This window comes from Camelus bactrianus, chromosome 17, assembly GCF_048773025.1.
Source record: "Camelus bactrianus isolate YW-2024 breed Bactrian camel chromosome 17, ASM4877302v1, whole genome shotgun sequence".
Taxonomy (NCBI): Eukaryota; Metazoa; Chordata; class Mammalia; order Artiodactyla; family Camelidae; genus Camelus; species Camelus bactrianus.
Genome location: NC_133555.1, coordinates 49,208,062 through 49,235,815, shown reverse-complemented (window position 1 = coordinate 49,235,815; position 27,754 = coordinate 49,208,062). Strand labels below are relative to the sequence as shown.

At 42.6% G+C, this 27,754-nt stretch overlaps 1 long non-coding RNA gene across 3 annotated transcripts; it reads right to left on the bottom strand.

Annotated features, from left to right (window-relative positions):
* On the bottom strand, positions 1-26,619 carry LOC123617162 (uncharacterized). Of its 3 annotated transcripts, XR_012500135.1 has the most exons (8): positions 25,608-26,619; positions 25,156-25,251; positions 20,797-20,955; positions 16,298-16,408; positions 8,679-8,774; positions 5,742-5,794; positions 5,604-5,659; positions 1-1,507 (listed from the first exon to the last, which is right to left on the bottom strand). It is a non-coding gene; the product is annotated as an uncharacterized LOC123617162 (long non-coding RNA). The 3 variants fall into 3 exon arrangements; XR_012500133.1 differs by having other exon boundaries at positions 5,604-5,794; XR_012500134.1 differs by lacking the exons at positions 25,156-25,251; positions 25,608-26,619 and adding an exon at positions 22,448-23,852 and having other exon boundaries at positions 5,604-5,794.
* Positions 26,620-27,754: the final 1,135 nt, after the last annotated feature.

The following is a 27,754-nucleotide window of genomic DNA, read 5'->3' as shown; positions in this document are numbered from 1 at the left end:
TGAAATTTTCATTGCTATATTCTCATCTGTTGCTTTAAATTACAGTGTATTTGTAATAATTAATTTGGCTTAAAGACAAGGATTCATTGGCAGTTTTCAAAGGCATTAGTCCAAGGGAATTTGGATATATAATTTAGGTATTAAACATACTCACTGTAAAAATACTATGAATTCACACTGAGACTTTTCCATCCTGTACAAAATGATGTGTTTCAAGCACTGTAAATATAGTGAACTAAATTCTATTTGATAATACTAAAATAATACTACTTGATCATCATACATCAATGTAAATATAGAATTTAGTGAGAAGTAAATAAAAAGCATAAATAATTTCAGCTTTCAGGTGACTTACATAGAATTAAAATGTTAAGTAGCTGTAAGTACAGTCTGATTTCACAATAATTTCTTGATATTACACCAGTTATAAGAAGCCAATTAGATTTTAGCCAAACAAGAATCTAGACAAATTTCATCATAAATTGTCCCTACACAGGAATGGGCACTGTTTTGGCATCCTGAGTTCTCTTTTCTAGAGACGTCTCAATGAATAAAGAAGAAATTTATATTTTTATTATATAACTTATTTTCATTTCAAGTTCTTAAACAATAAAAACTTAAAACCAATGTAGGCAATGTTAGTTACAAGGGACTCAGAATAAAGAATGACGCATCTCTTTCATAGACTATGACTCTTGAAAGTGCTCTAAAAACACTATGAGTTTGATTAGCAGCAAAGCATTAGCCTAATGGAAACCTCCCTCCTCCCCTTACATATGTATGTACGTATACACATACTATAGGTCAGTATCTTCTATCGGTCCAAATTAAATCCGACAATTATTCTCAGAGGCTGTGCAATGTTGCAAATACTGTCTACGCTGTCTTAGGGCTCAAGACCACTAGCACCCGAGTGGTTGAGAGAAAACCAATCCTTTCATTAAAGCAAACAAAAAACTACAAAATCAATCATATAGTCTGAATTCCTTTTAAGAGCAGAAAAATTGAGGGCTCAGTGAATCACCCAATATATTAACTCTTCTGGGTACTATAACTTTATCTAAAACTATTTTTTATATGTGGAAGGCTAGATGCCTTTACATAAATAGATTCAGCAATTCTAAAAATATAAAATATTCCATTGAAAAATAGGACAAGTTTTTTTTTTGTTTTGGTTTGAACTTGGAGAACAGTTTGGCGAGGAGTGGGTTTCCTTCTCACAGGTGAATTCTGCAGCATCTTCTCCCAGGAGCACGCTGACAGCTCCGTCATCCTGCATCTAACACACCCCCGGGATGAACCTCCAGGAAGCGGCCCTGCTGGCACCGAGGCAGGCTGGTCTTCTCTCTTCCACACTCCTCTAGCAGCTCCCCATCCCTGGGCATCTTGCAGCAGTGCCTTAAGTCCAGAACTTGAACTTGACTGGGAAAACCACATCCATTTTAAAATGCAGCATTTTCATCTTTTGGTTGGGTGATTCTTGGTGCCCCAGGGATAGGAGTGATAACTGGAAGAGTCAGAAGTGGAAAGAGTTAGCTACAGCCTCAAATGTTTTTGTTCACACATTCAATTTCAAAAGCAGTAGCTCAGGTATATAAGCAAACAAATCACATGGAATCAAAATGTGATTCTAAACAGGACAGAATGGGGAGATTGTCAGAAAGCTGCCTTTTGCTGAAGTCCACTGCTAACACTGTCTTTCTCAAACTATAAACTCAGTGGGAACTAATAACCTTTTAGAGTGGAAAAATCACCTCTCCAAAGTAACCTGTATCTTAAAAGCCTATTTCACATGTTCAACAGTTAACTGGAAGGAAAAGCAATGGAAGCTGATCCAGTGAACTTTTTAAAAAATCTCAACACTTATTTCATTGTCACAAAATAAAATGTTAATGCGTACCCCTAAGTATACAAGGATGATATGCTGGTCATCTCTTAACTTACAAAATGGTTTTACTCTGACAAACAACGCTGATCAAATACAGGTGTGCCAGGCTGTAACCTTCTGGTAAGGAAGCGAACTGTTATGTGTGTAACAGACGTAATTAATGAGACAAGCCCGCAAATGATCAGGAGTAGAGCCCTCCTGGGGCTGGCCTGCTTGTTGAACCTTGTTTCATTTTCTTACACAGCTGTCTTCAGCTCAACTCAGTAGTACCCCCTCTTCCCAAAGTCCTCATTCTGGCTAGGGTCCCTCACAGCTGTTTCTGTTTCTGCTACCATTTTCTTTAACTAATGCAGCATTTTGTGCCTGAGACATTCTCCCTCCTGACTGCCCAAGCCATCTTACCCATTATTTAAACATTTCTCGGTAACTTCCCCAAAGACAGCTAATAGCTAGAGTCCTGAGACTCTGTTTGAGAATCGCATCTCTCTGTCTCTAACTAAACATTAACTCCATGATCTAAGCTGAAAATGCACCATATCTTGGCTTAAAGCTGTAGCTGTTGTCTGGATGCTTTGTACACACGTGTCTAAGTTTGAAGAGACAGTCTTAAATTGTAAACTTGAGTTATACAGGACTTAGCACTTAATTCTCTGGCCATGGTAATGAACCAAGATCATGGAATAATATTTTGCAATGACGACAATGATGACTAAGAGGATGATGGGAACAGTAGCAGATCTGGATAAATACTGGTGGAGGAGCTAAAACAATGCTTCCTATTTCTAACCATATTTCTCGGGCAGGTATTCTCAGTTTGTGTTCCAAGTAAAGGATGAAGAATCACTGGGGCGAACAAAGTCAGCAGACTACTTTCCTAGAGTGCACTTCAAAGTCTTTAATATATTAATACCTGTTAACATTCTCCAAAAATGGAAAAACATACACTCAGATTTTCCCAAATACATTTGCTCATGGAACTTCATTTTTCAGGGAGCACCTATTAACATCTTTGAGGATATTGGCTATTTACAAAACCTATTTGGGAAAATACACTCTACTGATTCTAAGTAGTAATTCTAAATACCTCTGTATGTCCTGTGATCTTTAGCATCCTCTATCCTTTGACTATGGAAAAATCGTGACTGTCACAGCTGATCTGATTCATATATGGAATTCTGTATGTTTTCAGCTTGTGAAGAGGTAGGTGTCTATGTAGAGCCTGATTTACTTCTTGGAAATTAATTGGGGACACCAGTAAACAAGTAATGACTTTAAGCAATACCATGGGTTATTTTTACTAGTACACCATGAAAACTCTCCCAGTGATATATTCTATCATCGCTATTAGAAACTGAAGAATGTCACGGCCATGTGGCTGTTTAAATGGATTATTCATTTTATCTTGGAACAATTTAAGAAAACTTCATGTCATAACCATCATATATAATGCTTTAACTTGATCATTTAAATCATGTCATCATATTGTATTCACAATTCTGAATATAACTGAATAATTTCACCTTCATTATTAAGCATTTTATTGTGTATTTACCATAAGAAAAACTGCAATGTCTTTTAATACAGGAATATGTCTTGGAAAGTAGAAGTAGTATTTGATTTTTTAAAAACTCAATAATAATAGAATTGAAAAGGATAACCATACATTTCAAAGTTAGACAAATTATTATTTCTATAATGGGAACAATAAGACCTCTTGTAAGAGCCTCCCCAAGTTCCTTGAACTGTTACTTAGTTGATTTTCTGCAAAAATTTGAACTCATAGCCCATGATCCTGAGTCTCTGAGAAAATGCAGATGTAACAAATGTAAGTATGATTTTTGCCCCACCACAAGCAAGGGCACTTGAAATAAGAAGTTGCCAAAAGTCAAGAACAGAGACATTCACACCATCCATGGAAGGCTGGATGTATTCAGATCAAGAGTAGAAAATGAACGATCCAAATCCCTCCAGGACGGTGGGAGCAGAGTGATGATGGAGAGGCTGATTTCTATTAACAATATGCCTTCATTTCTCTGAAGTTACAAGTCACAGCAGAACTAAACTTACAAAGGTAGAATTTTGGAAATACACTGTCAAGCCAAAAGAGCAAGCAGTTGAATAATCTTATGTGTGATTCATAAGAATAACTTGTTGAAACAGAAGGGAAAAAAGGCTGGAGACTGAACTAACGTCAAAAAAAAGATCTAATTTCCATATAATGACCGTAACAGGTTGTTTTTAAGACCACTTTCTCTGGGAAAGACTTTGAGAATAATTTAAACAGTGGTCACCAGATAGCTTCATCAGCTGGACAGAAAGGCTGCATCTCCAGGCAGAAAAGGCCACTTTGGGAGAACAAACCCCACAGGACCGTGCCTCCTAAAGCAACTTTAGCCATACAGGATGTGTAAGTGGTGGCTCACGGTCGATCGGATGATTCAGTTACCAGTGGGCTCCTCGACAAAGTCCAGAGACAATTCATTATAGTAGACACTCTCAGCGCCCATATCCCCTCATTCAAAACCCTTCAAAATATGCTGGCCTGAATTCCAACCGCCAGCATCTGCATTCCTTTTCCTGAGGATTTCTCTGGCCTCTAGAATCTGCTTTGTCCACTCTTAGAGGCCAGAAATGCCAGGAAACTAATGTCCCCTGGGGAAAAAGGCCTCCAACAAGGGCTGATGGGAATCAGAGATCAACATCCCAGCTCACTCAGCCCTGGAGCGCCCAGATTCCCAGTGGGATCAAGTTCAACTGTGGTTCAATGGCCACAATGGTAATTTGCTTGAAAATGAAATCTTCATTGAGTTCTTCCATACCTACCAGAGTTTTCTGGGATTGCCTCTCAAATAAACTAATGGAAAAGCAGCTTTTGGCAGGAAAGAGCTCTCTGCAGGAGGTCCCATTGTCTGGTCACTAACCTTAAATCAGGCACCCCCATGCCCTGCTCAACCCCAGCCCTACAGCACCTTTAAAATCTTTTGATCACACCATATCTTGTCTAACATGTTGGTTGCTTCTTAGATCAAAGAAGTAGAAATGGAGACTAAGTGATTAACAGATGACCAGATCTCTGTCCTAGCTTCCCCTTCTGTCATCTTATGAACAAACTATGTGAACAAGACAGCATCTAAAGAAAAATCACAAGAGGTCAACAAGCCTGCATATTGGGGGGGAAGTGGAGAGAACTGACTGACCCCCATCTCAATGATTTAACTGAGGTCACTTCCTATTTCCCTTGAAAACATTCATGATCGAGTAACTCTTTGGAGTTGTTTTATGTAGACACTAAGTCCACCATCGCTCCAGAATGCCAGCATTCGAACAAAAGGCAACTGTCCTTTCTACCAATATTTGTCACTCTTGAGTATTGATTTGTGAGAAGCAAGCTGCTGGACCTGAGTTTGGTAGCAGATATTGACGCCCAACATGGGGCTGCATACTCGGCGGCCAGGGTCCTCTTGGATTCCTGGGTGGCAGCTTCTGGCGGTGGCAACACACAGGGTCGAGTATGAAGAGCCAGCTGCCTGTGGCAAGCTGGCCAGAATGGGGTTCTCAGGAAAGTCCCAGCAGTTGCTGGAACTATTTGTCCTGGGGATTCTGTCCGTCTGTCCCCTGCCCAGCACTGGCTGCCAGTTTTCACTTAAGGTTAGGGGGGATGAATTCTAAGTTCTAAACTGAAATTTAATATTTGAAAGCAAACCCTGGATCTCACCTGTTAGAAGTAAAATTGTAATACCCACTTTCCTCTAGGACTTCTTCAATCACAGTCTAAAATTGAAAAAAAAATCAGGTTAGTATTGAATTAAAAGCAACAAACTGGAATCACTCAGAGGCGCTGCAGAAACATCACCTGCATCTGTTCATACGTGATGCCATCCTCCAGAGCAAAGCTTGCAGGTAGACCTGAAACACAGAAACTATTGCAAGTCTGGCACTTGGTTCATGTTTTCTCAGTTGCATTTTATTGGCAATTACAAGCGGGCAGCGAGACATGTCAGCTTCTTAATGGTGAAGACGAGTACTTAGAAAGACATTCCAAATCGTCTTGGCTTTGAATACTAAGATGCATTGTTTCTCTCCCTTTAATAGCTTTCTGCATTTGGGGCGGCCATCAAAAAATAATACTCAATATTTAAAGGCATCAGATAAACTGGACAATTAAGTTGGGTGTGTGTGTGTGGGTGTGTGTGGGTGTGCGTGTGTCTTATGAACAGGAAAGGTGTGACTCTAAACACAAACTACATGAAAGGCAAAGAAAAGATTAAGAAACTCTCCCTCATCCACAAGACAAAAAGAGTGGAAATGCACTAGCAAGGATAAATTCTTAGTGGAGGAAGTACCAGCCAGTGAACGACAACAAAGATCTGACCCCTTCCATTGGCTGCCTGGAGGGAAATAAAATACATTTAAAGCTAGAAGACAATATTTGTTTTGCTGTTTAGTCTGAGTGCCAGCACTTAACCTACTCTGGGGCCACCCAAATCAGTGTTGAGCATCTTCCAGTCAAGTCAATCAACACGTGGAGGCCAGGAGCTCCCCTAACACTCAGGAGAGAGAAGAGAACAGGTTGAAGGCTGAGGGGAGGTGTGAGGATGTGAATCCTGGCAGCGTGTTTTTTAAGCCTGGTTTAAAGCCCAAAGTGCTTCATGGTTCTGCTGTCTTCCCTTTTGCCCAGCCTGCTGTGATGAGGGAAACACTCAGTCTGCTCTGGGGTGGTGTGTCCAGATTCTGGGAAAGCTTGTCAAGTCCCTCTCTGACCACTGAGAGATTTCAACCAGAGCTCTTCCCTCATCGGAGCTGCTGCTGTCAGAAGTCTGGCCTGTGACTGACTGACCTGCCCTGGGAGATACTTTTAAAAGCAAGTGACTTTTTCCATTCTGAGTCTGTTCTTGTTTTGTAAATAAGTTCAGCTGTCTCGTTTTCTTTTTAGATTCCACATACAAGTGATGTCATGTGATATTTGTCTTTCCATCTCTGACTTACTTCACTTATTATGACAATCTCTAGGTCCATCCATGATGCTACAAATGGCATTATTTAAAAATTTTTATGGCTGAGTAGTATTCCATTGTGTATATATGCCACATTATATTAAGTGAAGTCACTCAGAAAAAGACGAATGTTGTATGATACCACTTATATGTGGAATCTAAAAAATTATGCAAATATTTACAAAACAAAAACAGACTCATAGACACAGAAAACACACTTATGGTTACCAAAGGGGAAAGGCTGGGGGGAGGGATAAATTAGGAGTATGGGATTGACAGATACACACTACTGTATATAAAATAAACAACAAGGATTTACTGTACAACATCGGGAACTATAGTCAATGCCTTGTAAACCTATAAAAGGAAAAGAATCTGAAAAGGAATATATAATATATATTCAGAATCACTTTGCTGTACACCTGAAACTAACACAATATTGCAAATCAATGATACTCCAATTAAAAAATAAATGAAAGCAAATGACTAAAGACAACAGTTTATCTGGATCACATACATTTCACAGGGGCTATTTTAAATGAAATTCTGCCTGCCCAGGTTAGCCTTATTCCAGGAATCCTAGTCTTAGGGAAAGTCTGATAATTATTACATGAAATGATTTGCCTAAATTAGGCAACAATGAAAGCACACCAGAAACGAATGATGTTTTTGGCTGAGGGAATGGCAGGTTTTCACTTAACCCTAAAAGATTCACACATTTTTCTGCTCCACTGAGGGACATAACTGTAGTTTACAGGGGTTCAAAAATTATGCAGAATTCTACAGCCTCAGAGTAGCCTGAAGATCTCTTCTGACAGTCACACGTCACAAGGAGAGTTACACTATGCTCAGCCCATAAGCATACTGGCTAAGCATTTGTTATGTATTTACACTGATCTTTGCAATAACCCTAAGATGCACATAACATTTTTATCCTCATATTACAGGCAATAAAACTGGGGTTCAGTGAGGTCAAACAGTTTGCTCAAGGTCAGCTACTAAGTGACTGAGCTGAGATTTGAACTTAGGCTCTAGGTTCACAGAGTATGCACCTTTAATCCCTAAGTTACATTGCCTCCCTATGTGAAGTTTTTCCAAAAAAGAAAAAAAAAATTAACTATGTTTGATGTGATTCTTCAGGTAAGTTTCAAATTTTCTGTCCTATTCAAACTCTTCCTTTCTGCTTTTTATCTCCCTGGATGCTTTTGGGCATTTGATTCCCCAGCATCAGATAAAAAGAAATAAAAAGAAATACAATTTAACCACATGGATTTTCTTTTCTTCTGGTATTAATTAATGATCAAGGAAGCTGTCCCAAGTGAATAAAGTAAATCTCAGGGAATGGCCAGATTCCTACTGCACGTCCCTCTCAACTACCATCATAGATAATAAATATAAGATCTATTTTTATTTTAAGTTGAAGATAATCTTTTGAGGGTAGCTGTTGATCCAAAGAGTTTTTTTTCTTTCTTTTTTTTTAATTGAGTTATATTTAGTTTACAATGTTGTGTCAGTTTCTGTTGTGCAGCAAAATTATTCAGTCATACATGAATATACATATATTATTCCTTTCCATATTCTTTTTCACTGTAAGCTACTACAAGCTCTTGAATATACTTCCCTGTGTTATATACAATGGAATACTACTCAGCCATAAAAAAACATAATGCCATTTGCAGCAACATGAATGTCCCTAGAGAATGTCATTCTAAGTGAAGTAAGCCAGAAAGAGAAAGAAAAATACCAAAAAATCTGTTTCTTCATGAAAGCCAGATTCCTGTGTTGAAGACCATTACCTGTTGAGTTATTTGAGGACAGGCTGTGTTCACTTGATGAATGATGCAATAAATGGTAATCTGATGCTCAATTGGTTCTGGAGATCCCTGAGATAACTGAAACAGAAAAAGTAAAACCGCGTCTTATTTCACATTCAGAGTCAAGTGACATGAGACCTCTGTGTGTGTCTCCACAAGAGGGACTGGGGCTCTTCGGCTCTCAATCCCTCTGACACAGATAAAGACCCATCTTCTTCCCTTCAAAAGCACTTATAAGAGGGGAGGGTGTAGCTCAAGTGGTAGAGCACATGCTTAGCATGCATGAGGTCCTGGGTTCAAGCCCCTGTACCTCCTCTAGGAATAAGTAAGTAAATAAACCAAACTACCTCCCCCAACCAACCTCCCCACCATCCAGAAAAAAAGGACTTATAAATTAGAGGCAGACAAATTACAGTAAAAGCAAGCTCCCTGATCAGGTGAGTCACACACACACACATCCTACAGTTTACAGTCTTATGAGAAGAAAATTAAAATGGATAGAAAAATAATGGCATGGGGTCTGGAATGCCAAAATGTTATTTTTATCAGGCGTGGGAGGAATAAACTCCAATTATTCAACAGAACATTATGTATACAGCAAATCTATACTTTTCCATGTATCTGCTTTGAAAATGCCTTCTTGTCCGGCCAAGGCAAAAAAGTTTTTTTAATACATCTTTCTCAATCACCATTAATTATTTTTAATCTCCACACATTAATTCTCAACACTGCAAACGAAAGAGTAGTTCACTAAAAGCCAGAATTTTTTAAAGTTCCAATCATTTAATTCCCCTCTGTAAAGTTGAATTTTTTAATGAAATTTTCAACTTCCTTTCAGCTTTCATTTTAACCAGCACTTAGGCTGGCCAAGTTTTGTGCCTGTGTAATACAATATGCTTTAAAAATGTCGATTCATGTTAACAAACCAGAAGCAAAAGGAACAATTTAGACTATGCCACAGTAGTTACCTTGGATTCATATCCTCTGTTCATTAAATAAGGAAGCTTGAAATGAGGTGCTAAGACCTAAACTTGCACAAAGAAGGATGCTAAAGCTATGAAGACCAACGTGGCTTTTATAAATTATTTTTTAACATTTTTTATTGATTTATAATCATTTTACAAGGTTGTGTCAAATTCCAGTGTTCAGCACAATTTTTCAGTCATTCATGGACATATACATACTCATTGTCACATTTTTTTCTCTGTGAGTTATCATAACATTTTGTGTATATTTCCCTGTGCTATACAGTGTAATCTTGTTTATCTATTCTACAATTTTGAAATCCCATTCTATCCCTTCCCACACTCCAGGCCCCTGGTAACCACAAGTCTGTATTCTCTGTCTGTTTAAAAATTATTTTTTAAAATAACTTTATTGTGGTATAATTTCTGTACAGTAAACTACACATATTTCAGATGTACAATTTGATGAATTTTGATAGATGGATACACCGAGGAAATCATCACCACCTAACATTTCCATCCCTCCCTGAGAGGGGCAAATTTCCAACTCCCAATTTATCCTTTCTCACCCCCTTTACCAACATGGTTTTTAGAAGAGGGGACACTGGATCTGAACCCCAAAGGCTGGATTTGGGTGGACACAAGGAAGCCAAGTAGACATTCCAGGTGGGAGGACTTTGAGGGCAGAGGCTGGGCATTGCACATTAGGGACAGAGTGATACAGGGCTAGGACATTAACCCAATGTTCTGGAGGCATGGGGATTTAGGCTGAAGAGAGGAAGGCAAGTGCTGTTCATTCATTCAGGGAGTGTTTTTTAAACCAACTCTTGTGTTCCATGCACACCTGCAAGCAACGAAAACAACCAATGGTGGCCAAAAACCATATTCTTGGAACTGACTGCCTAATTAGAGAAAAATGTGTCTGTGAAATACCCACCTGGATATATGTAAAATTGCAACTGAGCTGAATGCACTGAAGGCCAGGCCGGTGGTTCTAGGAGGTCACAGATAGACCTAACTGAGACAGGGAAGGCTTTCCTGAAATAATGCTTCTGCTGAGAGACAGAATAATGAGCAAGAGTGAGTAAAGGATGGAGTGGGCAGAACATCACGGGCAGAGGAGAGAGCATGTGCAGGCTGTGGAGGAAGCAGCATGGTAGGTGGGCCCTGTGTCCCGTGAGGAGACAGCAAAGAGCGAGAGTGGTACAAAGTGAGGGTGGGGAGATGGGTCCAGGCTTGTACCAAACAGGACATGAACATCGTGGTGAGAATTTTGGCATTTTGTACTGAGACCCATGTACAGTGTGTGTGTGTGTGTGTATGTGAGAGACAGAGACAGAGATGAAGAGACAGAGAGAGAGAGAGAGACAGAGAGAGTTGTGACCACATTCTGTTTTGAAACGATCACTCTGGATGCAATATGTACGTAAAAGTCTGAGGGGGGCTGGGGCCAAGGGGTGAATTCAGACAGATCATGAGGAGGAACCTGCAGAGAGCAGAGGCCAAGGCAGCTGGATCCAGAGTCCAAAGAGGTAGGCAGGAAACTGGAAGCAAGTGATTAGGAACATTGCCAAAGTCTGGCAAAAAGGACAGGAGAAGACATCCAGATGTACAACAACCACACGAAAACATGCTCAGCATTACCAATTGTTAGAGAAATGCAAATCAAAACTACGATGAAGTATCACCTCACACCAGGCAGAATGGCCATCATTCAAAAGTCCACAAATGACAAATGCTGGAGAGGGTGTGGAGAAAAGCAAATGCTCCTTCACTGCTGGTGGGAATGTGGTTTGGTGCAGCCACTGTGGAAAACAGCATAGAGATTCCTCAAAAGATTAGGAATAGACCTACCATATGATGCATTAATCCCACTCCTGGGCATTTATCTGGAGGAAAATAGAATTCAAAAAACACGTGCACCCCAATTTTCACAGCACCACTATTTACAATAGCCAAGAGATGGAAACAACACCAATATACATTGACACATGACTAGATAAAGAAGCTGTGGTATATTTATACAACAGAATAATATTCAGCCATAAAAAAGAAAAATAATGCCATTTGCAGCAACATAGATTGACCTGGAGAATGTCATTCTAAGTGAAGCCAGAAAGAGAAAAGAAAATGCGGCATGATATCACTTATATGTAGAATCTAAAAAAAAAAAATTACATGAGTGAACTTATCTACAAAACAGAAACAGACTCACAGACATAGAGAACAAACTTAGAGTTACCAGGGCTTAAAGGGAGTGGGAAGGGATAAATTGGGATTTTGAAAATTGCACCTCTTGGAGAGTGCTGGAAATTTTAGCTATCTTGAGTGTGGCAGTAGTTTCATGGGTGTAGACATCTATCAAAATTCATCAAAGTGTACATCTGAAATATGTGTAGTTTACTGTATAGGAACCATACCACAATAAAAGTTTTTTTTTTTAAAAGGAAATCAGCAAGAGAAGGGTGCCAAGACCTCAGACTAGGTGGTAACCAGTAGGAAGGAATGGCTACTGAAGATCAAATATTCTTACTTAATAACAGGAGCACATACGGCCGCTAGTTGGTGCTTACTGCATTCTAGATACATTTGATGTTCTATTTGGTCCTTACAACTACCCTGTAAGGTAGGCATTCTGCCCACTACACATGAGGCATCTGGGATGTAAAGTAATTTGCTCCTAAGTGGCAGGACCAGGGCTATCATATCAAACGCCAAGGAAAACCACCTGCACGACGAAGACCACCAGGTGTTAATGAGGTAGGAGATGCAAGAGGTAAAGTGGAACAGCTGGAGGTGACCGCATGCTTTGAAGAACAAGCAGAAGGAAAACAAATGCTGCCAGTGATATTTGATGCAAAGAAAGGAGGAAGATGGTGACTTCAAGCCTGGACATACCAGATGGCAAGTAAATATTCACCCGCCAGGTGGAAATCTGGGTGATACAACAGAAGCTTTCTAAGCAGTGGCCTCTCTGGCCAGCTGAGGCCACAATGTGGGTCAGCAGTCCCAGACCAGCACCGTGGGGCCCTCCCTTGGCTCGTGAATATTGAGCTGAGGGGCACCTCCCATCTTCAGCATTATGTTCTGCTTGGAAGAACGTGTACGATCCTCCTTCTGAACTGATATAAAAGGGCTCTTCTGCTCTGAACAAGCACCTACAGTTGCAAAGGGCAAATGGTTGTGTGTGCTTTTGAACTGAACAGGTCACTATTAAAGAGAAAAAAAAATCACTGTCACCAACCTTCCCACCAAACACACTGATGTCGAGCAAATATTGAACAATTTTACCACCTTATTGGCCAACTGAGAACACTGTTACTTTCTGGGCAAAAAACTAAATAGAAGAAAACAGAGAGGAATTACAAACGTAATACTCATTAAATTCTCCAAACTGTATCTTCTTTTCATATCATAAAATAAGTTTATCTTTGCTGTGGGACAGCTACATAAACAACTTCGAAACTAATCAACTGAGGGACTCAGAAGGAAATTAAGCCAAAATGAATGAGATTAGGTGTCAGAAGTGAGAAAAGTTTCAGCACTTTTCTCATCACACTTCACTCACCAGGCCTCTGATCTTTTTTCTTTTAGGTTTCCCTTGTCCTCTCTCACTGAATTATATAACATGTTAAGTCACAAAGTATTACTTTTTATTTCATTTCTTCTAAACTACAGCTCCTTACTATTAGGTTTCATTAGGTTTTTGAGGCCAATTTGTTAACACAAATGTCAGTATTTACACGCACTATTTTCTAATACTTAAATCATAGTGGCTGATAAGATGCAGGTTCAAGCATTTACTTTACAGTAAACTTCACAGATGGTGCTATGCACCCCCATGAGGAATCATGGGATGCCCGGCTGTCTCTCTTTATTGATGTCAGCAGCCAAGAAGGGTCATGTCTAGACCCATCACTTCTTTTAAGGGGCTGCAAAATGACAGTATTTTTACACTTTAAGTACTTATTAGCTGAATGAGTTCTGTAATGAGAGAATTTCCTTTCATCAATTTAGTTACCCTGAGACAGAATTCATAAGGGAAAGACAGAATAAACGTTTGATTATTTCCTTCTCTAAACAAATTTGAAATAAGTTGTTGGTCACTCACTGTCTTTCAAAGGTAAACAGTAAGTGATTTTCTTTTTTTTTTCCACTACCATGAAGCCTTGGATTTAAACATTAGTTGGTGCCTTTGATCCACTGTGGTTATGATTCTCTTCAATGCTCTAATTATCCAACAGAGAGCAGTGAGCTCCTGAGTCCTCTGACACACCCTCGGGAGCCCTGGACAGCATCCCTGCCCTGCAATCTGTTATGTTAAGATATTCCAGCCTAGTCTTGTTCAGTTTCAGCTCTAGAGCTGCCAATGGCTCTATTTCCAAAGCCATGGGTGCAGACGGAGCACACTGCTGCTTGCTTACTTTCTAAACTATATTAGTGAAATTTTTGGAATTATGAGTATTTTTTAAAAGATAAGATTTATCATGAATTCATACCCATTCATATTGATCTTTCTAATTCTAATTTGGATTAATACCTTCTATTTTGTCTCTGCTGCTTTTCTCTCCCTTGCTGAAAATCCTGGTCCTCAGAGACACATATCCAGTTACTCAGATGCTTTATTTCTCCTGCAATTCTAGCCAAGGTTGAGCAGGCTGGACTGAAGATACCTCAGGTGAGTCAAAAAATAAAGAGCTTCATTTTTCGGAAAAGGGCTCGTCCATGTTTTGGCTCACCTGTATACCCCGGGTCTCAGGCGGTTCATAAGTAAGGCACAGTCATCCCATGAAAACACCTTCAGACTGCAGGCACAGAGTCCCTGGATTTCAGGGGGAGCTTCAGAGGGGGAGGTGGGAACTGAGTGCAATTCGTGTATTGTCACCACTGCTCCACAGCCATGGTGTGGGACGGCTGTGGCAGTCAAAGGCTAATGGGCCTCTACTCTGTGATGGCACAGTGTATGAAAAAGCCATTTCTGAACAAATCCCACTGTTGACTAAAGATTACATCACAAAGGGGGAAAAACAGGTCACAAAGGCCTCATTTAGGTTTCAGACTAGGGACAAAGTTGCTTCTTTCTACTTATGGAGAAGTGTATAAATGTATCAATACTTACATTCCAATGAAGAATAGAACCAGCATAGGCCATGTTAGACAGCGTGCAGGTGCACCAACCTAGAATCTATTTGATACTCAACTATATTAACCATCAGGCACCTACCAGGCACTGGGTATGACCCTGGGGAATCAAAGATGAATGAGACACACTCACTGCCTTTGGAGAAACTGTAATAATGCAAGTCTGTTTGAATGATGAGCTACTTAAAACAACAGTAAGAGTGAAAATGCATAGAGAAAGGGGCGATTAATTCTTGATGAGGAAACAAGGTTTTAGTGGAAGAGCTAGTTAATATGACAAGCAGAAGATTTCTTTAGCTCACTGGAGGCAAGGCCTGCCTCCATGATCGTAGTGTTTCATAACGCCATAAATCACCACGGCTTAAAGTATCAAGGGGGCAGAGCATCCTTCAGCGTCTAACTGAATCTGGCTCTCAGCCAGGTTGAAAGCAAAGATGATCCTATGTCCCTACAGATGTCAAACAGGACAAAGGGACTTCTGTCACCAAGTTGTGCTAACCAGAGATAAGCAATTTTCCTTCTACCTGGTTGGTTTAACCTGCTGGTGAGTCAGTTTCCTTATTTAAGAATAGAAATATGTACCAGCACCCACAGTCTAGGAGACTGCAGAAAGTCGATTATGGAAAGAACTTTATAAATGTTTCATTCCACCCTCATAGGTGAGAAAAACCATGGCCTCAGATGTTAGCTGACTTGTTCCAATTTGCAAAGCTCAACTCAGTGATTTGTTGAAGAATATCCTAATAAAGATTGGACTAGAACTGTCTAATAATTGTGTGTGTGTGTGTATGAGATATTAAATTACATATATTATATATTAAATGTATATATATATATACACACTTAGATATATTTAATAACATTTTTTAGGGAAACATACAATAATATTGATATAAATTTCTATTACTCTTCTGAGACTGATGGCTTCAGAAATGAAGGTGAGAAAATTAGAGGCAAAGGCATAGCCTTGATTTACTATCTTAAGAGATGCTACAGTCTGAATCTTTGTGTCCTCCCCAAAGTTGTATGTTGAAACATAAACCCTGAGGTGATGGTTTTGGGCAGTGGGCCCTTTGGGAGGTAAATTGGGCTAGAAGGATAAAGTCCTTATATAAGTGTTCCTATTTTTAAAATTACCCATAAAAGGAGGTCTGGGAGATCTCCCTTGCCTCTTCTACCATGTAAGGACAGCAAGAAGTCAGTAGTCTGAAGCCCGGAAGTGGGTCCACACCAGACCCGACCATGCTGGCACCCTGAACTTGGGCTTTTGGTTTCCAGAACCGTGAGCAATAAATTTCTGCTGTTTCTACATATATCATCTCACGGTCTTTTACTACAGCAGCCCAAATGGACTAAGACAACCATGGACAATGCCCATTCACCGTGGGCAGAGCTTAAGTAGAGGACGCAAGCTCAGGAGGCAGACCAATTAATTCCTATGATGTGTTTCTGTTTGGTAGCCAAAGAAGAATTCCTGTACGTAGAGCACCATACCTTTTTAATTTCAGATTTCAAGTTGCAAGGGTTACTCTGCTGGCTGAAGAAGATTTTCTTGAATCTCTCTATAATCCTTCTTTTCAAATTGTGGTGCAGAGCTGGAGGAAGCTGCATAAAATGAGAAAATCGTTATCAGCAAGTCATTAGCAATGCATAGCTGACTCCCAGGAAGCATTACTGAGGGTCAGTCATGGTACTCCTTGCATGGGACTGAATAAGAATTAAAGTTTTACCCTAATTAGCATGACTTGATATTACCCTTGTTCATTCTACAATCCAGAAGAAATAAATTACTGTGTTCTCTTTCAAAAAGCTAGTTCTAATTATGTTACTGTTCTTTCATTTTATGGATATTATTTTTCATAGAACAACTGAATTATATATTAGTCGCACATATGAATTAAATTAAGTTTGCAAATAAGAGTCTTGACAAAGAAAGATGCATTCTTTGAGATGCTCGAGTGCTTCTATCATTCTCAGAACCATGCTAAACACTGTAATTTGGTCTTTGTCCTGAAGGACCTGAAACTATGGACCAGGAAGCCCATATCTCTATTAACACATCATCAGAGGCCTGCTTGTGAGCATGTCTGAATGTGCAACTGATCAGAGAGAGAGATCACATGGCAGGGACTAATCTTATCAGGAAGAAAGAGAAATGAACTCATATACATTAGAGCCCAGCCAGCATGACTTAGATTTGATGAGTAAGTAGTAGGAAGTCACAGGTAAGAGTGGAGAAGGGATGGAAAATACCTGAAGACAGCTTCTTGCTCTAACAATTCCCTATTGTTACCCAACACAAGTTGCCACCTCTCTAATTCAAACACCAAAGGGTGGTTCAACATACACAAATCAATCAATGTAATACATCACATCAACAAGAGAAAGGACAAAAACCACATGGTCATCTCAAAACATGCAGAAAAAGCATTTGATAAAATTCAATACACATTTATGATAAAAACTCTCAGCAAAGGGGGTATAGGGGGAATATATCTCAACATTATAAAAGCTATATATGACAAACTGACAGCCAGCATAGAACTCAACAGTAAAAACCTCAAAAAATTCCCTCTAAAATCTGCGACAAGACAAGGATGCCCACTATCACCACTCCTATTCAACATAGTCTTGGAATCCTAGCCACAGCAATCAGGCACAAGAGAGAAATAAAAGGGATCGAAATTAGAAAAGAAGAGGTAAAAGTGTCACTATATGCAGATGACATGATAATATAAATAGAAAAATCAAAAAGTCCACAAAAAAACTACTAGAAATAACTGAAGAATTCAGCAAGGTAGCAGATTACAAGATTAATGTACAAAAATTAGTTACATTTCTTTACACTAATGATGAACCAAAAGGAAAAGAAAGTAAATAAACAATCCCCTTTAAAATAGCACCCAAAGTAATAAAACACCTAGTAATAAAACTAACCAAGGAGGTGAAAGACTTACACATGGAGAACTATAAAACACAGATTAAGGAAACTAAGAAGACTATTTTAAAATATTGATTCTTCCAATACAGGAGCATGGGATGTCTTTCCATTTTTATAAAATAGTCACACTGCCCAAGGCAATCTACAGATTTAACGCAATCCCTATCAAATAACCTAGGACATATTTCATAGAAGTTGAACAAATCATAATCAAATTTATATGGAACCACAGAAGACCTAGAATGTCCAAAGTATTACTTAAGAAAAAGTAAGAGGATGGAGGAATAACCCTCCCAGACTTCAGACAATCCTATACAGTTACAGGCATCAAAACAGCATGGTATTGGTACAAAATCAGACATATGGACCAATGGAAAAGAATAAAGAGCTCAGAAATGAACCCACAAACTTTTGGTCAACTAACCTTCGACAAAGGAGGCAAGAATATACAATGGAATATAGACAGTCTCTTCAGCAAATGGTGTTGGGAATACTCGACAGCAGCCTGTAAATCAATGAAGCTAAAACAATCCCTCACACTATACACAAAAACAATCTCAAAATGGATCAAAGACTTAAACATAACACAAGACACAGTAAAACTCCTAGAAGAAAATATAGGCAAAACATTATCTGACATACATCTCAAAACTGCTCTTACGGCACTCTACTCAAGCAACAGAAATAAAAGCAAGAATAAACAAATGGGACGTAATGAAACTTACAAGCTTCTGCACAGCAAAGGAAATCATAAGGAAAACAAAACGACAACCTACAGAATGGTAGAAAATTTTTGCAAATAAAACTGACAAAGGCTTGATCTCCAGAATATAGAAGCAACTCATATGAATTAATAAGAAAAAAAACAAGCAACCCAATCCAAAACTGGGCAATAGACCTAAACAAGCGATTATCCGAGGAAGACATACAAATGATCAATGATCATTAAAAAATGCTCAATATCACTAATTATGAGAGAAATGTGAATCAAAATTACAATCAGGTATCACCTCACATCAGGCAGAATGGCCATCATTCAAAAACGTCCACAAATGACAAATGCTGGAGAGGCTGTGGAGAAAAGTGAACCCTCCTACACTGGTTGTGGGAATGCAGTTTGGTGCAGCCACTGTGGAAAACAGTATGGAGAGTCCTCTAAAGACTAGGAATAGACTTACCATATGACCCAGGAACCCCGCTCCTGGGCATATATCCAGAAGTATACCTAATTCAGGAAGACACCTGCACCCCAATGTTCATAGCAGCATTACTTACAATAGCCAAGACATGGAAACAGCCTAAATGTCCATCAATAGATGACTGGAAGAAGAACTGGTATATTTATACAATGGAATACTACTCAGCATTAAAAACCGACAACATAATGCCATTTCCAGCAACATGGATGCTCCTGTAGAATGTCATTCTAAGTGAAGTAAGCCAGAAAGAGAAATAAAAATACCATAGGAGATCTCCCATATGTGGAATCTAAACAAACAAACAAACAAACAAACAAATCATAAACACAAAATAGAAATACACTCACAGACATACAATATAAACTTGTGGTTCCCAAGGGGGTGGGGGGTGGGAAAACATAGACTGGGATTTCAAAATTGTAGAATAGATAAACAAGATTATATACTGTATAGCACAGGGAAATATATACAAGGTCTTATGGTAGCTCACAGACAAAACAAATGGGACAATGAATATATGCATGTTCACGTATAACTGAAAAATTATGCTCTACACTCGAATTTGACAGGATATTATAAAATGATTATGAATCAATAAAAAAAGGCTAAAAAAACAAAGACAGGATAAGGGAAATCACACAATCTGAACATCACATAGAGAAGCAAGTGAAAACCAATGGGAGCCATGTATTTCAAACCTGAGATAATAAGAAGTATGCCATTCTATGAATCAAAGAGGCCCCACATGGAAAAGAGAAAAGGATTTGGAAAAAGGAACTGAAGGAATCAGACTAACGTTTCCCAAACTGAACAAAGAATCAGCTTTCCCAGTACGGGAAACACAGTGGGATCCAAACAAGATACATACAAAGAGACCCACATCAAGACATGTTGTCATGAAAAGGACCTAATTTCATGATAAAGAAATGATTCTAAGTGCACCAAAATTAAAACTAGTCAATCACAAGAGAACCTCCATCAGGCTTTCAGCAGGTTTCTCAACACAAACGTTGCAGGCCAAGAAGGGAGTTCACAGAGAGAGACAACTCCCTGAATGAGAAGAACGTGCAATCTAGCATAACTTATGCCACAAGACAATCCTTTAGAATAACTGGAGAGATCAAAAGTTTCACAGACACGCAAACATGGAAAGAATCTTGCAATAAGAAACTTACCCTGCAAGAAAGATTGAGAATTTTAGACCCTGATGAGAAAAGAAGCAGGATGATGTAGAAATGAGAAAACCATCCTTGGAAAGGCAGTAACGGCAAGAATTGGCAAAAGAATAAATATAAAGTTGTAAAACACAGCATCAAAATCATTAAGGATGGGAGAGGGAAGCCAGGATATAGAGATTTGTTTCCATTCTTTTCAGGATGTGTTTGAGATTATATAATTCTCTGTTTAAAGACAACAGAGAGAGAAATGGGTTAATGTATTCGAGAATCAGTATGACCATAGGCCAAAAGCACACAATGGACTCACAAAAACCAAAGAGAAACCAAGGTAATAAAAAAGGAAATACTCAAAAGGCAGTTAAGGTGTATTCAAGACACAATGACCCAATATCACTGCTAGCAAATATTCTTCACACATGTTGAAACAACAGATTATTACAAAAAAGATGCATGTATAAATGTTCAAAATGTGAATTCATACTAATGAAAAATGTACTAACCCAAATGTCTATTATTATAAGAAGGGATAAATAGTTTCTGATACATTCTTACATGCCATACATAAAGAATGAATGCATGGCATATTAAGCAATATGACCAATATGAAGGTCATATTCATATAAAGAATATGTTGCACGCAAAAATAGGACTGAGAGAAAACGGACAGCCACTAACCTGTGAACTGGGATGGATTTCATGTCTATGAAATTGAGATTTGAATATACTTGACTTCCAATTCAATGGATTCATAGAATATGTGATCATCAATCTTTGTCTTCTTTCACTTAGAATGGTTTTCAAGTCCGGATATATATTAACAAAAGGTTACATAAACTGGAAGGAAATATTCAAAAAAATTTTCTTACACATTATATATTCTCTTCGTACTTATCTAGCAAACATGGTAAAACATTACCACTATGCATTCCTAAAATTTTGAACATTCAAATTTGAATACGTTTCTGAAATCAATTTGCTTGTAAGGGTAAAATACGATAAAATTCCACAATTATTGCCAACACTAAGGAAAACAGGGAGCAATCAAAAGGGCTACAGCAACCGAAAGAGGATCTCAAGTTCCAATCTCAAGTCTCCTATTTGGGCGACCGTAAGTACTGGCTTCACCTCCAAACAGCTTCTCGACTGAAAGACAGCTATCACTGGCCCTTGCCTCTCTACAGGTGGCAGTTCAGGTAACATGAGATAAGGTACCAAGCGCAGTCTCTGACATGCAGTGTTCACAAATGGTTTGCTTCCTTCATTCAACAAAAGAGACACACTCCCATGAAGGCTGAGGTGGAAAGGAGTCTCCAAGTACACAAGTCTCCGTCAGCACAAAAGACGACAGGTGCTTGGTTCTACTTAAAAAAACAAATCAATAAAAAAAACATCACCACCATTCCAAGGATGCTCCTGAGGGATCTCAAGCCGGGCCGGGAGCCTGCACTTGCTTCTCCAAGAACTCCATCTGGGCTGCATACACACTGAGCGCTAAAGCCTTAGAAGGAAAAGCCCACAGTCATTGTGCTAAGACATCTAGATGCCTATCTGCTAGTAGGAAATCTCAGTCGGGCTCAAAGTGGGGCGGTGGCGAGGCGAGCGTCAACTGAGATGTAAAACCAAATGATACTTGAAGAAATCAAGACAGCGATGCTGACTTATCATTCCTGAAACGCGAACGCTACTATAGCAGAATCCATTTGGGAACTTCAGGTTTGAAACATTCCACACCAACACTGCTGCCACTGCATGCTTTTAAGAAAGCTTACTCAGGAGATCACCACTGGCACCGCGGAAAGTGCTGAAGCTAAGCCGTCTGCGGAAAACACAGGCGAGGGCACGAAACAAGAAAATGATCCTGGGTTTGTGCACACACACCACTGCAAACGCATTCTGGACCATGGCTGCAACCGGCTTCAACACCTGAAGGTATTGGCGGCTTCACTGGGGGTGGTCAAGGGAAAGCCGCGAGGAGTTCCCCCGGGGGCGGGGGCTCAAGTTCCCGTCCTGGGGGTCAAGAAGGGCCCCACCGGGGAATGGCCTCCACGCCCTGTGCCCCTCCCCGACTCCCGGCGCTAAGGGAGGGCCGCCGTGGGAAGCTGCGGATGTAAAGCCCCAGCAAGAGCGGCCAGGCCCTGCCCCAGACTCCTGGCGCTCAGAAGACGGGGCGTCTTGGCGGGGGTCGGGGTCAGCGCTGGAATCAGGGTCGAGGGTCCTAGGCCAAGGCCGCGGCTGCCAAGGCCTAGGTCGGATGGGAAGCTGCGCGGCCGGCACACGGGGTGCGGACAATCACGACACCATGCCCCAGGAGCCTTCCCCGATGTACCAGAGCTTACTGTAGGGCGGCCCACGTCGCACGCCTGACCGCGGACCATCTCGGAGCCCGTGTCCGCCGCCACCGCCGCCGCGCCCCATTCGCTGCCGCAGCCGCCGCCGCCGCCGCCACCGCGGCAACCGCCGCTGCCGCCTCCATGGAAACCGACGCGGACGTTGGCGCTGCCAACGCACTGGGCCGGCCCCTCCATGACCACTGCTCAGCTCAAGCTGCGCCTCCGAAACTGACCACGCCGCTGCCTGTGCAGCCGCCGCCGCTGGCAGGCGGGAGGAGGGACAATGCGGCTAAGAAGAGCCCTGGGCCGCTGGGAACAACTGTCTCCTGCCTCCTGCCTCCTGCCTGCCTGCCTGCCTCCTGCCTGATCAAGGGGTGGGCCGTCGCCGAGCTGGGGGCGTGGCCGAGGAGGACACCTGGGCGGGGCCGGGCTTCGTGCACGGGGAGTGGCTCCTTCGGCCAGGGGGCGGGGCTGCACTCTCAGGGCCAAGAGTCGTGTGGGAAGTGGTATCCGCCCTGATTTGTCTTCCCGCCTGAGAACTCCTCCTAACAAACATGAGCAGTTTTCACAAGAACAGCTTGCCCAGCAAGGACAGCATGGGCTGAGATGTCTGTGTTTCCCCAGGACTGGGTAGAAGCTGGGAACCAGGCTGAGGGGCGTGGATACCTCAGTCACCCTCCTTGGGGGCTGGCCGAGACCCCAGGGTGTCAGAGCAGGGGAACTGACCCGCTCATAAGTTTGTGATGAGCCATCAGTGGGGGAAAGGAGCCCAGCAGGGAAGCAGACCACTGCTGTGTCCCAGAACTCCCCTGGCCCCCTCCCAATCTGCCTAGACTTCATCACAGTGTGTGCTGGCCCACCTCTCCAGCCTTTCCTCCTCACCCCACCTCACATGCTCTGATCCTTTGTGGACATGGCATGGCTCTCATCCCTGCTTCCCCCCAGCACAGTGCACCTCTTCCAGGCTCTGACTTCTGATTCCTTCCCTGGGACCCAGGCAGGGTCAGGACAGCAGAGACTCCTTGAGGAAGGCCTGTACACCACCAGCATGGAAAGCTGTGGCCTAGGGCTTATGCAGGTGGTATGACCCTCCACTTGGCCCTGCAAAGAACTTGCGGAATATGGACCTCACGCCAGGGCCCTCTCTTCACCTCTCACACGATCTGTAAGTCAGCCCCTCCGGAACTCCTCCACTGCTTTGCCTCCTCCTGTCCACCTGAGCAGCACCCAAGGGCTCCCAGCCCTTCTTGACGCTTTGCGAAGGAGACTTTAGGGCACGTTTTCAGCTCTGCCACCTCCCTGTCCAGCTGGGCCTGCACCAGAAGAATCCACACACTGTCCAGGCTCCGACAGAGCATCTGCCAACCCTGGTGGCTGTCACTGCACTGTGTCTCTGCCTTGGGTGACACACATGGCAGGCAATGGCAAAAAAAAAAAGGGGGGGAGGTGTGATGATGGACACATAGAACCTGGACCCTAATTTCCCTGGTGGGAAGTATTAGTCCTGTGAGTTCACTGCTTTCAGAAGTTTCAAGGTGAATTGGCTAATGAACAAGACCATCTCCCAGGGCCCTCAAGGAAGGATGGCAAACTCCGTGTACATAGAGGGCTTAGTGGCTGTTATCAGCTGCACAAGTTGCAGTCTTTTGGCAAGAAACTGATCAAAGGCTGGTTCTTCCATGTTCCCTCAGGCTAAAGAGGACAGCCTCCTTAGTGCAAATCATCCAAACAACACTGTAGTCCACTGGGCCCAGACTGGTTTCCTCAGAACCAGCCAGGCCATGCAGATCACACCCCAAGGAACACTTTCACTTCTCTTTTCCCTGAATATGGGCTTCTGATAGAACCAGCAACTTCAATAGGACTTTTGCAAATGTATACAGAAATAGACAAGGGCAATACGAACACTACATCCAGCACTCAGACATGACACAATGTTAAACAATCTCCCATAATTGCTTCAGCAAATTTTACAAGGAAATATTTATTAAGACATTGAAATAGCCTATTAGTCCCCCATTTCAAGTGTACAATATTGAGGGGGGGCGTTCAGCATATTCATAGACTTTCTCATCATTGCCACAATAATTTTACAAAGATTTCCTTACCTCCAGAAGATAACATATATCCCTTCGTTATTAATGCCTTGTCTCCACATCTATGCCTCAACAACCACTAATCCTCTTTCTGTCTCTGTATGTTTGCATATTGATGACAGCCACTTGAAAGTGTCATCAACGTTTGACTTGTTTCACTTGGAGTGGTTCTCAGGGTCATTCATTCGTTCACAGCACCCTGTTCCTGAAGTGCATGGAAATATTCAAGACCTTTTTTTTTTGTTTTTTGTTTTTGGACGAATTTTAACTAGTTTCTGTACCTAGCTAGCCTACTTGGTAAAACATTCCCTCTATGCATTTCTTAAATTTTGAACGTTGAAATTGGAATACGTTTCTGAAATCAATACGCTTGTAAAGGAAAAATAAGATAAAATTCCAAAATTATTGCCAACACTAATAAGGAAAACAGGGAGCAATCAAAAGGGCTCTGGCAACCAAAAGAGGATCTCAGACTCCAATGTCAAGTCAGACTATTTGGGCGACTATAAGTACTGGCTTCACCTTGAGACAGCTTCTCCTCTGAAAGACAGCTGTCTCTGCCCTTCCCTCTCTGCAGATGTCTGTTTAGGTAACATGAGATAACTTACCAAGCACAGTATCTGACATGCAGTGTTCGCAAATGGTTTGCTTCCTTCATTCCACACAAAAGACACACTCCCATGAAGGCAGAGTTGGAAGGGAGCCTACAAGTCCACAAGTCTCCGTCAGCACAAAAGACAAAAGGTGCTTGGTTTTACTTAAAAAAAAAAAATCAATAACAACGCCGTCACCCCGATTCCACGGACGCTTCTGAGGGATCTGAAGCCAGCCCTGGGTGCCTGCTCTTGGTTCTGCAACAACACCATCTGGGCTGCATACACACTGAGCGCTAAAGCCTTAGAAGGAAAAGCCCACAGTCATTGCGCTAAGACATCTAGATGCCTATCTGCTAGTAGGAAATCTCAGTCGGGCTCAAAGTGGGGCAGTGGCAGGGGGAGCATCAACTTAGATCATAAACCAAATGACACTTGAAGAAATCAAGACAGCGATGCTGACTTACCATTCCTGAAACGCGAACACTACCATAGCAGAATCCATTTGGAAACTTCAGGTTTGAAACATTCCACACCAACACTGCTACCACTGCATGCTTTTAAGAAAGCTTACTCAGGAGAGCAACACTGGCACCACAGAAGGTGCTGAAGCTAAGCCATCTGCGGAAAACACAGGCGAGGGGCCGAAACAAGACAATGATCCTGGGTTTTTGCACATAAGCCACTGCAAAGGCATTCTACCCCATGGCCGCAACCGGCTTCAACACTTGAAGGAATTGGCGGCTTCACTGGGGGTGGTCAAGGGAAGGCCGCAAGGGGTTCACCCTGGGCCGGGGGCTCAAGTTCCCATCCTGGGGGTCACGAAGGGCCCCACCGGGGCGTGGCCTCCACGCCCTGTTCCCCTCCCCGACTCCCGGCGCTGAGGGAGGGCCGCCGTGGGAAGCAGCCAGAGCAAAGCCCCAGCAAGAGCAGCCAGGCCCTGCCCCAGACTCCTGGCGCTCAGAAGACGGGGCAGCTTGGCGGGAGTCGGGTCGGCCCTGGAATCAGCGTCAAGGGTCCTAGGCCAAGGCCGCGGCTGCCAACGCCTAGGTCGGATGGGAAGATGCGCGGGGGTGCGCGGCCGGCACACAGGGTGCGGACAATCACGACATCATGCCCCAGGAGCCTTCCACGATGTACCAGAGCTTACTGTAGGGCGGCCCACGTCGCACGCCTGCCCGCGGACCATCTCGGAGCCCGTGTCCGCCGACGCCGCCGCCGCTACCGCGGCAACCGCCGCTGCCGCCTCCATGGAAACCGACGCGGACGCCACCGGCGCCGCCAACGCACTGGGCTGGCCCCTCCGCGGCCGCCGCTCAGCTCAAGCTGGGCCTCCGAAAGGGATCGCGCCGCTTCCTGTGCAGCCGCCGCCGCTGGTAGGCTGAGGAGGGACAGCGCCGCTAAGAAGAGCCCCGGGTCTCAGGGAACATCTGCCTCCTGCCTCCAGCCTGCCTGCCTGCCTGATCAAGGTGCGGGCCGGCCGCCGAGGCATGGGCGTGGCCGAGGAGGGCACCTGGGCGGGGCCGGGCTGCGTGCACTCGGGTTGGCTCCTTTGGCCAGGGGGCGGGGCTGCGCGCTCAGGGCCAAGACAAGTGTATGAACTGTCATCCACCCAGATTTGTATTCTCTCCTAAAAGAGTTCTTACTTCCAAACTTGACCAATTTTCCCTAGAACAGCTCGCCCATCAGGGACAGCATGGGCTGAGACGTCCGTGTTCCCCAGGACTGGTTAGGAGCCGGGTTCCAGGTTGAGGGGTGTGTATACCTCAGTCACACTCGATGGGGGCTGGCTGAGTCCCCACGTTGTCAGGGCAGGGGAACTGACCCGCTCGTAAGGTTCAGATGAGCCATCAATGAGTTACAGGAGCCCAGCAGAGAAGCAGACAACTGCTGTGTCCCAGAATCCCCCAGTCCCCTTCCCAAACTGCTTAGTCCCCATCACAGCGTGTTCTGGACCACCTCTCCAGCCTTTCCTCCTCACCCCACCTCACATGCTCGGAAACTTCGTGGACATGGCCTGCCTTTCACCCCTGCTTCCCCCCTGGACAGTGCTCCTTTTCCAGTGTCGGCGTTCAGATTTTCAGGCACTTATGAAAGTTTTGGTTTTGTGGGTGTGTCATTGAGAGGATTGCGGTGAGGAATGGTGCGTTTAAATATCAGTATACGAATTCAATCAGGTAAATGAGCTGAAGGCATCCATTGCCCGAAGGGGATGGGGCAGAGAATGTGCAGACAGCCAGTGAGGGGACCCGACACTATACCCAGTAAATGATGACACTCTCTTGGACGCCAGTGGTAATGTGTGGCACTGATTTACCCCTTACATTTCAAAGACCTTGGGAACGTCAAAGGTGACATCGCCATGGGTCAAATCCTAGACGATGGAAGTGATTTGCCCAGAAAGTCAAACCAGGGGTGGTAGCATGGGGTGGCAACTTGACCTGGAATGACTTGCTTCTAATCTACCAGTTTCAATTTCTCTCAACTTGACTAGAAACGGTTGCAGAAAAAAAGATATCGGCACCCAGAGGAGACCAAAGGGGCTCTTGCCAAGACAAGGGCAGAAGACCCCGATGTCAGACCAGCCACAACTGTCCCAACCCACAAAAAGCCC